The 10,916-nt window shown below is 40.3% G+C and overlaps 1 long non-coding RNA gene across 1 annotated transcript; it reads right to left on the bottom strand.

Annotated features, from left to right (window-relative positions):
- Nucleotides 1-4,780: 4,780 nt before the first annotated feature.
- LOC115820221 (uncharacterized) lies at nucleotides 4,781-7,422 on the bottom strand. The gene is made up of 3 exons (XR_004025568.1): nucleotides 7,380-7,422; nucleotides 5,793-5,852; nucleotides 4,781-4,850 (listed from the first exon to the last, which is right to left on the bottom strand). It is a non-coding gene; the product is annotated as an uncharacterized LOC115820221 (long non-coding RNA).
- Nucleotides 7,423-10,916: the final 3,494 nt, after the last annotated feature.

Raw genomic sequence — 10,916 nt, 5'->3', positions numbered from 1 at the left:
ACACTCCTGAGCTCAGGACTGACACACCTGATTCCACTGATCAATTAATCACCAAGCCCTTGATAAGCTCAATTAATGAAGAGTTAAAACAAAGATGTTCGGGACAGTGGGCCCTGAGGTCTGGAGTTGAGAACTGCTGTCTTAAGGTAAAGTATATAGTAAAATATACTATCAGACATTGCTCACTGAATGTCAGTATAGGACAGAGGAGCAGAGCAATTCACAAATAGCTGGGCTCTAAAACTTAAGAATTTACTTGCTAGTTTGCTAGTGGTATTCTAGCTGACGTCACAGGCACAGTGAGACAGCCTGGGATAGTGGCATCTTGTGGTTAGTCTTATGGAAGCCTTCATTATCGATAAATAGCTACTTTTGTTCTTAAGGACAAAATTAATTTCTTACAGCTAAATTTAGGCTTTTTTTTTTTTATCCTGGTTAATCTCTTAAACTAAATCTGTCGCACTTCTTCAGATGATTGCTTGTAAAGTTAGAGATCTAGGAAATTAGCTTACTCTACTGTTGCACTGTACTGTAAATTGCTTCTGAAAAAGGCATCTGCTAAATGTCTAGAGTGGTGTTACAGATAATTTTGTATGTATTTTTGTATTTTCAAATTACAAATTACTTGTATCATAATTAAATACATTTTCTCACACCAGTATTTTGTATTTTATTTTGATATATTTGATAAGCAAGTATTTGTAATTTGTAACAAGACTTTTTTTGATGTATTCCTAACCAGCAGAACAACGCGAAGGTAAAACTGTGAAAAGTATACCACAAAGCCACAGTAGTTTGGTAAACTGTCCTACCTCCGAATTGCTCCACTCTTGTTCACAGTCATCGCTCCACAAGTGCTCGTGAGATACGTTGGCAGGTACTGAGAATGTGAATCCATCAGTCCCCTGAATATCGCTACAAACCACAGAGATTTCCATTTTACCTGGCCCTTCTGAAAACAAAACGTGGCAGTCGATTATTTAAAACATCAAAGTGAACACGCACGAGAGCGAAGCAAAGTGGAAACCAGACAAAAAAGAGCACATAACCAACGACAGAGTTTTCGTGCAACGCACTGGACACATAAACGTCAATGCAAATAAGTATAGCTTCTCTCTCGATTGATCTACTCCCCCGTTTACGCATTCTCATGACAAACGGTCGTGTGATAAAAGCTACTATGTCTTTATAACCTGCTGCTGGATGAGCTTGTAGATTCGCTAGAGTAGATAACTCGCGCCTGCTGCTTCTGAATTGCTCACTCATCTGTATTTCGCCCTCCGTATACCATGGTTGCGTTTACCTCCTACAATGGGGACGTAAACGTCAGTTTGCAAAATTATGACTGCGCGTTGCATACTCATGCAAGTCATGGGTAATCATCGCTAGTAAAAACATTAAACGAAGACAAAGGAAACATTCACGAACCTGGTACAATCGCTATATGTTTTCCTGTGTATTCTGCAGACATTTAGGCAGCCTTGATGAAGTCAAGTCGAGTGCGCTAACACATGAAGTCGTAGCGCGTGAATGAATCACAAACCACATACAAGCACGCCCAATCACGTACCAATAAGTCGTGCATTTGACCTAGCAACAAGTCTTAATACGCCCATATACGCAAAAACATTTCCCATTGTCGGTAGTGGTTTTCAGTTTGACTGTGAATTTAGCTTCCATCCATGCCACACACACACACACACACACACACACACACGCTAGCCCACTAACGACACTTTTCTCGCGGGGTTCACGTTCATGTGTACTACTAAACCACCACTTGGTTTTAGTTTGGCTGTGTCTTCGAACCGGTACTTAGTTCACACACGTACACACAAGACAGGATTTGAAGTTGTGTTGTATGAATGCTTGATGGGATTTCTTTTCTTCTCATTTGAAAACTTGAGGTGAGTTGTTTGCTAACTTGCATCTCACGCAATATGCCACAAATTAAAAGAAAAAAAAAGAAAAACAACAACAGACAAACAAGCAACAACAACAATAACAAAAAGTCAAAGTTGTTTGCTTTCTCTGAACGTCTCTGTTACGCTGACCACATTCTCTCGTTTATTCGTTCTTCCCTTTGCACTAGTCCGCTCGTGGATGAGTTTGTGGGTAAAATTACTGTAGGACACGCGCAGGCCTCCGTATTCACCCTCTAAATTCAATGGGATGTATGACTCAGTAGGTAAACGGGAGTAATCTTACAAAAAGTGTCTGACTGAGGTTTAGATGCAGACTTTTTGTCTTAAATTTGATATTTTGCTCAAAAGTTTGCGCTTATAAAGCAGGCTTGGACTGAGCAAGGGGTCGGGAGAGTGGGGGTGGACATATGGATCTATGGAGGATTTGGACCCAGATTAATCCTACAACTCTAGATTGTAAATTCTCTTGAAAAGAGATCCTCTAATCAAAATACTTTCGGAGGATTTAAGGTCAAGAATTCTATGCAGTATACATACAATATCTATACAATATACTTATAATACAACGGCATAGGCTATATTCAACTGGGGGGGGGGGGGGGGATAATTGCATGCTAAATGACAGTGGTAATTGGTGGAAAGAAAACATATGTTTCGTAGATAAAAAAAATACATTAGTTTTCTTTTTATTTTATTTTTTGAAGTAACCATGATGTTATGATCGGTTTATTTTTTAAACAATTAGTGATAAACAGAGAGTAACAATAGCAATACGTATCGACAAGAACTGATCGTCGGTGTTGACGCTTTAGTGCATTTTTTGAAATCTGCAGGTTTGTCGTATCAACGCCTCATCCGTGTCAACGCTTTACCATCTTGTAGTTAAGAGCAGTCACAGCGGTCGAGTTCCTGTGCATTGATGTGGAACATCATTGACATCCCACGAAACACTCCACAAAATAGTGCCTTTTTACTATATCTGGGCGGGAGAAATCCCTTTTAGTTCAATTACCTCAGTCATTTTTACACACATATGTCATCGTGACAGTAAGCAAAATGCCCCTCGGGTGCAGGCGGGATTTTCTTCCCGTGGGTTGTCAGAGAATCATTCATAACGGCCTTTTGTCTCCACTACAGCCCTTTGTGTGTTCCCCGTTAATAGGCTATATTGATCACATTATGAAGGAAGATATTACATCACGAGACAATGTGTCCCATTGTCAAATGTCAAACATTATGAGGAAAGCCGAGTGTTGGTGTTCCAAATGTTAAGTTTCATCAAACAATCTTGTCAGTAAACTGCGACAAAAATAGGCCTCTTCTACAGAAATAGAACCAGCTTCCCTATGATGGAAAAGGATTGTTGAAGCGGTTTTCATGTCGGTGTTGGATAATGGAGATGTAATTTATAGAAACGCTGCTCTTTCAAACCCTATGGACATAGTCTATCATTCTGCCCTCAGATTTATTACTGATGATAGTTATGGTACTCACCATTGTGTCCGTTATGCTGAAATGGGTTGGTCATCTCTGGCAGAGAAGTCAAATAATCGTTGGTTTCTGTGTATTTACAAGGGCATTGTCGGAAAGATGCCACCTTGCATTTCAAAAATGCTGAACTAATTGCAGACCTTATCAAACTCGCTCAAGCAACTGGCTTATGCTTATGGTCCCTCGTGTTCGCTCTGAACTTGCAAAATCAGCCTTTTGTTTTAATGCCTCATCCTCCTGGAATGATCTTAAACACACTCAGTTCGTTACCTTCTTACGGCGAATTCAAATCCCTGATCATAGACCTCAGTTTGTAACTGTTTTAATTTATTTTAGCTGGAATTTCTACCTGTCTTGTGTCTTGACTGTATTTTATTGTCTTAGTTTGTTTACTATGCTTCCCATGTTTTATTGTTTTTACTATGTTTTATTTGTTGTAATCTCGGCAGCATTGAAAACGAGAGCTACCCTCAGTGTATCCCCGAGAATTAAATAAAGGTTGAATGTACGAACGAAAGAATGAATGAATGACTGAATGAACATTGTGCAGTTCGTCCACAGCATGTGAGCGAGACAGCTACATAAATAACAGCCCTCACAGTTTGTCTACAATGCGCGATATTGTCTTTAATGGACAATGCAAACGTAGCCCTAACTAACATCATAAAATGACTAACATCATGAAATAACATCATGACTTCGCCACATTATCTCTAAAATTCGATCAGTATGGAAACTGTAGAATGAGCAATGACTGACACATTTAATGGTGACACATTTGACGCATGTTTAATTTAAATTATTTGGAAAATAAACGAACAATTTGACCTCGCAAACTGGCAAGGTTACGCTGTGATTTTACACAACCTCCAAGCCCTCGCGATGTTATACAACAATGTTATATTAATTTATTAAAAAAAAAAAAACATTTCTTGTATTTACACGTATATACAGCCAAACAGACCACAATACTCAATACTCAAAAAAGGCATAATTTTTTAACTGCGAGCTGGCGTCCCGATGTGGTGCTTCGGTCGGCGGGTGAGAATCCATCTTTATTTCTTCCTCTGCTTTATCTTTCAGACAAACAAATAACAAAATAAATAACGAAAAATAAGCATCAAATAACCAGAAACGAAAATAAAATGTCAGACGATGACTGATCATGTCAGTGTCACCGAACACTGACTGGTCATGACAATTGTACCTTTGCCTAGATTACTACGTGAACCTGTTTTCAACAGTGTTTCAAAAACAAATACTTTATCTATCATGATTGCAATTTATTTCATAGTAAATCACACATACCTCTCTCTCTCTCTCTCTCTCTCTCTCTCTCTCTCTCTCTCTCTCTCTCTCTCTTTCTCTTTTAATCCAGACGGAAGGCACATATACAGTGTAGTCGAAAAGGAAGGTCCGAAATCAGTCTGAAAACTGAGAAATCGGGCGAAATAATAAAAGGCCAAGAAAAACAACTCCATGTTAATTACACTGACAGTTACTGCCGCTTCTAAATTATTTTAAAAAATGTAAATGAATAAATGCATTCTTGCTGTGAGGCGACAGGGCTTCAATTCCCAGTCGGATGGCCGGGGTCCTTTCTCTGTGGAGTTTGCATGTTCTCCCCGTGTCTGCGTCGGTTTCCGCCGCGAGCTCCGGTTTCCTCTCACAGTCCAAAGACAAGCTACAGTCAGGTGAATCGGACACACTGAAAAATTGCCCCTAGGTGTGAGCAATTTCGTGAGTACTTCTGTCTGTGCTTCTGCCCTGCGAGGGATTGGCTACCTCCGAGCCTATCGCAGCAGTCATCGGGCAAAAGGCGATGAAACACCCTGGACAGGCTGCCAGTCCATCACAGGGCAGACACAAAAATGCACACATTCACACCTAGGGGCAATTTAGTATCTCCAATTCGCCTGGCTTGCATGTCTTTGGACTGTGGGAGGAAACCAGAGCTCCCAGTGGAAACCAACGCAGACACATGGAAACTCTCCACGCAGAATGGACCTTGGCTGCCCCGGTCAGGGAATCGAGCCTGGGACCTTCTTGCTGTGAGGCAACAGTGCTACCCACTGCACCAACCTGCTCCCTGGTTCCAGCGCCCTGTGACCCTCAGAGTACAAATTATACAATACCAATCGGGGGCTCAACTTTTTCTCCAGGGCTATATAGCATAGGATATATAAATACATCACCCTACCCCCAAATTGTTGTTTTTTTTAACCTCTTTGGGGGGGGGGGGGCAAGTCTTAATTAGGGGGTCAAACCCCCCAGCCCCCCGTAATTCAAACCATGGTGACCCTAATTAGGATAATCGGCTTGGAAAGTGAATTAGTGAATGAATGAATGAATGAATGAATGAATTCTTGTACTTACGATGGTGAAAAGAGACTGTGGGCATTGGAAGCATGTTCCTTAAACAATCACAAAACCACACTGCAAATGGAAAAACACACATAGTTGATGCAGTCACATCTGAACATACAAAAGCAAATGTGTACATTTGTAAGAGAACCTTGAACAGTTGCCTGGACATCTCACGATACTCTAAAACACTTTTATTAAAACTGTGTTGCAAATTATAAGAACACAGATGTATATACTGACCCTCCCAGACTAATATCAAACGTTTCAGTTTTCACTCCATTGTCAAAGTCAGGGGGTAAATATTCATTACATTAAAAAAAAATAGACCTAACTGAACAGAACTGTTTGAGGAAAAAACATTGTACATAAGGTGTATTATTCTAAGGGACTGTTTTTTTGTGATATTTTCATATTTTGACTCATATTTGGAGAGAGAGAGAGAGAGAGAGAGAGAGAGAGAGGGAGAGAGAGGGCGAGATGGATTATAATGTCATCCACACAATAAGGTCAACCACACTGGCTATGGAAATGACTTAACCACTCTGTGATTACCTGCACCACACATTCCCAGATGTGGTTGTGGGAAGATCAGAGGCTCTTTACTGAATCCTACTAAACGCTTTGCTGTGGTTTTCCCCTGTGTGTGTGTGTGCGTGTGTGTGTGTGTGTGTGTTTCACTGTCTGCTTCAAATGCAAGCAATAAAGCTGTCACGGCTTGTTTTGACAAAGTCTGGCTATCCAGTAAGTGCTGTCGCTCAAAGAAAGTAATCCCTTATGGACGACCCATCTCGCAAATTACAGTGGGATCACCTCCCTCCTTTCATTACTTTGAAGTTTTCAGTACTTTATTGGTCTCATACACACACACACACACACACACACGCACACTCTCACTGGGAGCAGTGAGCGGTAAAATTCACCCCCTGTATTTGACTCATCTTATACACCCAAACTAGGAGCAGTGAGAACACACACACTGGGAACTAGGAGTGGGAGCTGAGGGCAGTGGGCAGCCCCAGCTCTATTTGTCAGTGCCTTGGTCGAGGGCAGAGACAGGAGTATTAACTCTGACATACATGTCTCAGAAGGAGGAAATCGGAACGCCCCGGCGGGAAACCACGCAAGCACGCAGAGAACACGCAGACACACAGAAAAGACCTGAGACGGCCGAGATTCGGGCAAAGTGAGCGGATGCGGTTGTGGGAAGATTTGGCTGTGGGAACAGAGAGGACCTTCTTGCTGTGAGGCATCACTGAGCCACCGTGCTAGCACCTCAATAGTGGTTGAACAGCGTACTAAACTGTCTACTGTGCTAACTGTACTAAACTGTTTAACAGCTAAACTAAACTGTCGATAGAGACTGAAGGTATATTATCAAACACGCTCAGCCATGACCAAGACAATGGTTCAGGCCCGAATTAATTTTGAATATGTAATCATTATAGAATATGTAATTGTGTTTCCCCAAAACAAACACATATGTGTGCATGCGCCCACACACACACACACACACACACACACACACAGACACACACACACCAACAAACCAAACACACCAACAAACACACAAAAAAACATGAAAACTTTTTAACTCACATGTGCAGGGTACTTCACAACTGGCCAGAATGGAGGCAGGTATAGTTGCATTTTTGACAAGTATTTCGAATGCTATGTTGTCCTCTTCAAAAAGCCTTCACCTTGTCCTAACTGTCTGTAGGTAGAAAGAATGGATAGCGTGAGCCAAATTAGGTGGAAAAGAACGCAAACCCTTTGAAGGTGATAATGTTTTGGTGGTGTATTTATTTACTAAGGCTTCATTCCAAACATGAACTTTTTATATTATTATTAGTAGTAAAACTGAAGACACCGTAGTGTGTAGTTTAAATCACAGAGATACCTAAAAAATTACAGACGTAGTCACTTACAATAATGATCAGCTGAATGTCACACCCGTGCTTACTTGCTTCCATGGCAACCGTAGAAAAGCACTTAAAGTTGTTGAGTATATCATTCTGCTGTGTGACCTCACAGTGTGTGTCAGGTGTAGCAGTCGCACCTCAGATAATGAAAATCAGGAAATATATCTTAGCTGAGTGGAGAAACACACACATACACATCAGGTCTTTATGTCTATCTAATCCAAAATTGAATTACTAAACATAATGAGCAAACTCAGTTTAGACTGCCACCTTTCTGTGAGAACACAAATGGACTTCCATGATTATGACCAATTCAGAAAGCTTAAGGCAAGGACATGTGCAGAACCTAACCTGACCACAGACACTGTAAAACACATTTTCCAACATAGCAACCACATGTCTAGTGGTAAAGTTCTTTCTGAAAAAAATAACAGTGAAAACAACCTCATGACATCCTGTTCAAATCACTCTCTGTTGGTCTTGTTTTAAAATCCGTTGAAAGAAGTCACTCAGTAAACAAAGACGCACTATTATTAACTAAACCAGGTCTCCATTTTGTGTTTTCCTCCATCTTAGGAGGTGAGATATATGTCTCTCACTGAAACCACATCCTGAACAGTCACAAATGCCTCATCTAAGACTTTTACTATCATGTTGGGATTAATCAGAACATTCGCAATGTCTCATTCAATACAAACCCCAATTATTTACATACAGGACATCTCTCCATGTTGTCTGTTACATTTCTAGTGAGGTTTAAGTTCAAGTTCATTTGTATCTCGCTTTTTACAGTCAAAATTGTCTCAAAGCAGCTTTACAGTGATCAGTATCTAAACCCCCAGCGAGCAAACCCAAGGCGACAGCGGCAAGGAAAAACTCCCTCATGGAGCGAACAGGAGGAAGAAAACCTTGGGAGGAACCAAGACACAACGGGTGGAGTCCATCAGCCCATAGAATAGAGACATTCACAGCGTAAAATGAGTCCAGGTTAAACAGATTCAGTTGTCTATACAGTTATTTACAGTGCAGTATATGATTTGTTCACAGTATAAAAGAGTTAATGTACAAGGTCACCAAGCACTGTTCATATCAGTAAATTGCAATGGCCAAGGATGATTAGCTTTGCTATAGTGTTAAGGTTTTGATGTGCCTATACAGGGCAGGTTCTTCTTGGTTGTGTTAAGACGTCATTAAAACACTGTAAAGAAGGTGACTTACGGTAAACGAGTGCAGAGTTTCACTGACATCATTCCACTTTAAACAACAAAAAGGTTTCAAAAACAGACAAGAGCTCAGTGAACATCAACTCTCTCTCTCTCGCTCTCTCTCTCTCTCTCTCTCTCTAATAATAATGAAAAAAAAAACAGCTGTTGTGCAACGTGGTCAGACTGACAGCTGGAAGTTGGAAATGGTATTATCACAACATTACCTGTATGGGGCTATGGCATTTTACACATGTAACACAGAGGAGTCTGTCTGTCTATAGAGTAGCACTAAAAAGATATGGTATTCTAGAACTCTGCAGTTGGTTCCACTTCTATCTGGGTTCCTGTCCAATCTTTTTTTTTTTTTGCCTTTTTTATCACCATAAGCTAAGTCATCTTGTGTCTCTGTATGGCTTTTTCCTGTACAAAAGGGTTAAGAGTAATTCAGAAAAAGAACACATGAGTCATGAGACTCTACGAGCAGCAACAATACAAGTGCCACTGATAAGATCAACAGGTTATACAACGCCTCCCCCCTCCCCCCCCCCCCCCCCCCAAACCCTCCTTCTTCACCTCACTGCGGTAGCTTTGCACTCTCTAGTCTGTTCTCTTTGTCTCTCTCTTTCTAGTCCAGACGATGCAAAACTGATATATTGTTTCATCACATTTCATTCTCTAAAAAAAACCCCAAACAAACAAAAAAACAAGTAGCTTTCAAATACCTTCACTTTTATGCTCTACATTCACAACAGTCACATAATCGTGCATAAATGTTTTCAGCACTGTAACAACTGACACATTAGCGACGACATGATTTTATGCTCTACATTCACAACAGTCACATAATCGTGCATAAATGTTTTCAGCACTGTAACAACTGACACATTAGCGACGACATGATCTAATGACATTGCAATGGTTTTTTTTTTTTTTTTTAAGCAGATGAGACAAAATTGAGCTCTAAAATCAACAGGCCTCAGGCTGGCCTGAACATAACCCCCCCCCCCCCCCCCCCCCCAAAAAAAAGAACCCATAAATAATCATTTTCAGACTAAAGTTATATTGTCACTATTATCAGTGTATTATTATATAGTAAGCATAACTGTTCAAACACATTGCTATTTCTCTGTTGGCATCTGTTGTTACAGTCTACTGCTATTACTCATAAATCCATATTACTCATAAGTCCATTTGTATTACAAACATTTGTTGTTATGGTGTGTTATCTGAAGATTTTACACTAAGCACACGGCAGAACTGTTGACTCATGACTTAACCCCTACATGACGTTTCATTCAGTGAGATCCAGATGGCTACGTCAAACTACATCACAGTGAGAGGATTTCATGTGAGCTACAATGACTGACTCAGACCATCACTGATTGCATGGTTTCCTCAGCAAACAAACTTAAAAGTCCTGACAGAGAAAAACTGCAAAATTTCAACCTTTATTGCCCATGCTGCATAACAACCACACTGCCTCTGATTCTATCTTGTCTTCCAAGTTATGTTCAGAGACAGTGAATAATATAAACCATGGTGCGGTGGACATTTATACATGGAAGAATACATACATTTATGAGTCAGCTGCCTTTATAGAGTAATGCAGTATAATAATACACCATTAAACACACCCAGCTAATAAACCAAGCTTGGATATACAAAGGACATATATAAAACGTGAAGGCAATAAACCAAGGCTAGACACACTTATATTACATCATTATGACCTGATGACCTGACACAATGAAACAATTTAGCAGCAATAAAGGTTTGTGTATAAACAATCCCGTGATGCAATTCTGAGGAATGCTTGGGAACTCCCAACCTTCACGACTGAAATGAGGCTACTCAATTTGACATTATTATTGGGTTACACCTTGAGTTGGAACAAAGTGGCTCAACCTGTTTGAGCTTTTACTCTTTGAAAAAAAGTCTGGTATGGTTTATACAATTAGTGAAAAAGTGTTTATCTATACACTGTAGCTTCAGCTGTCATGATCATTTTC

Source organism: Chanos chanos, chromosome 9 (genome assembly GCF_902362185.1).
Source record: "Chanos chanos chromosome 9, fChaCha1.1, whole genome shotgun sequence".
NCBI lineage: Eukaryota > Metazoa > Chordata > Actinopteri > Gonorynchiformes > Chanidae > Chanos > Chanos chanos.
Note: the sequence above shows the minus strand (reverse complement) of the source record. Positions and strands in the feature narration are given on the sequence as shown.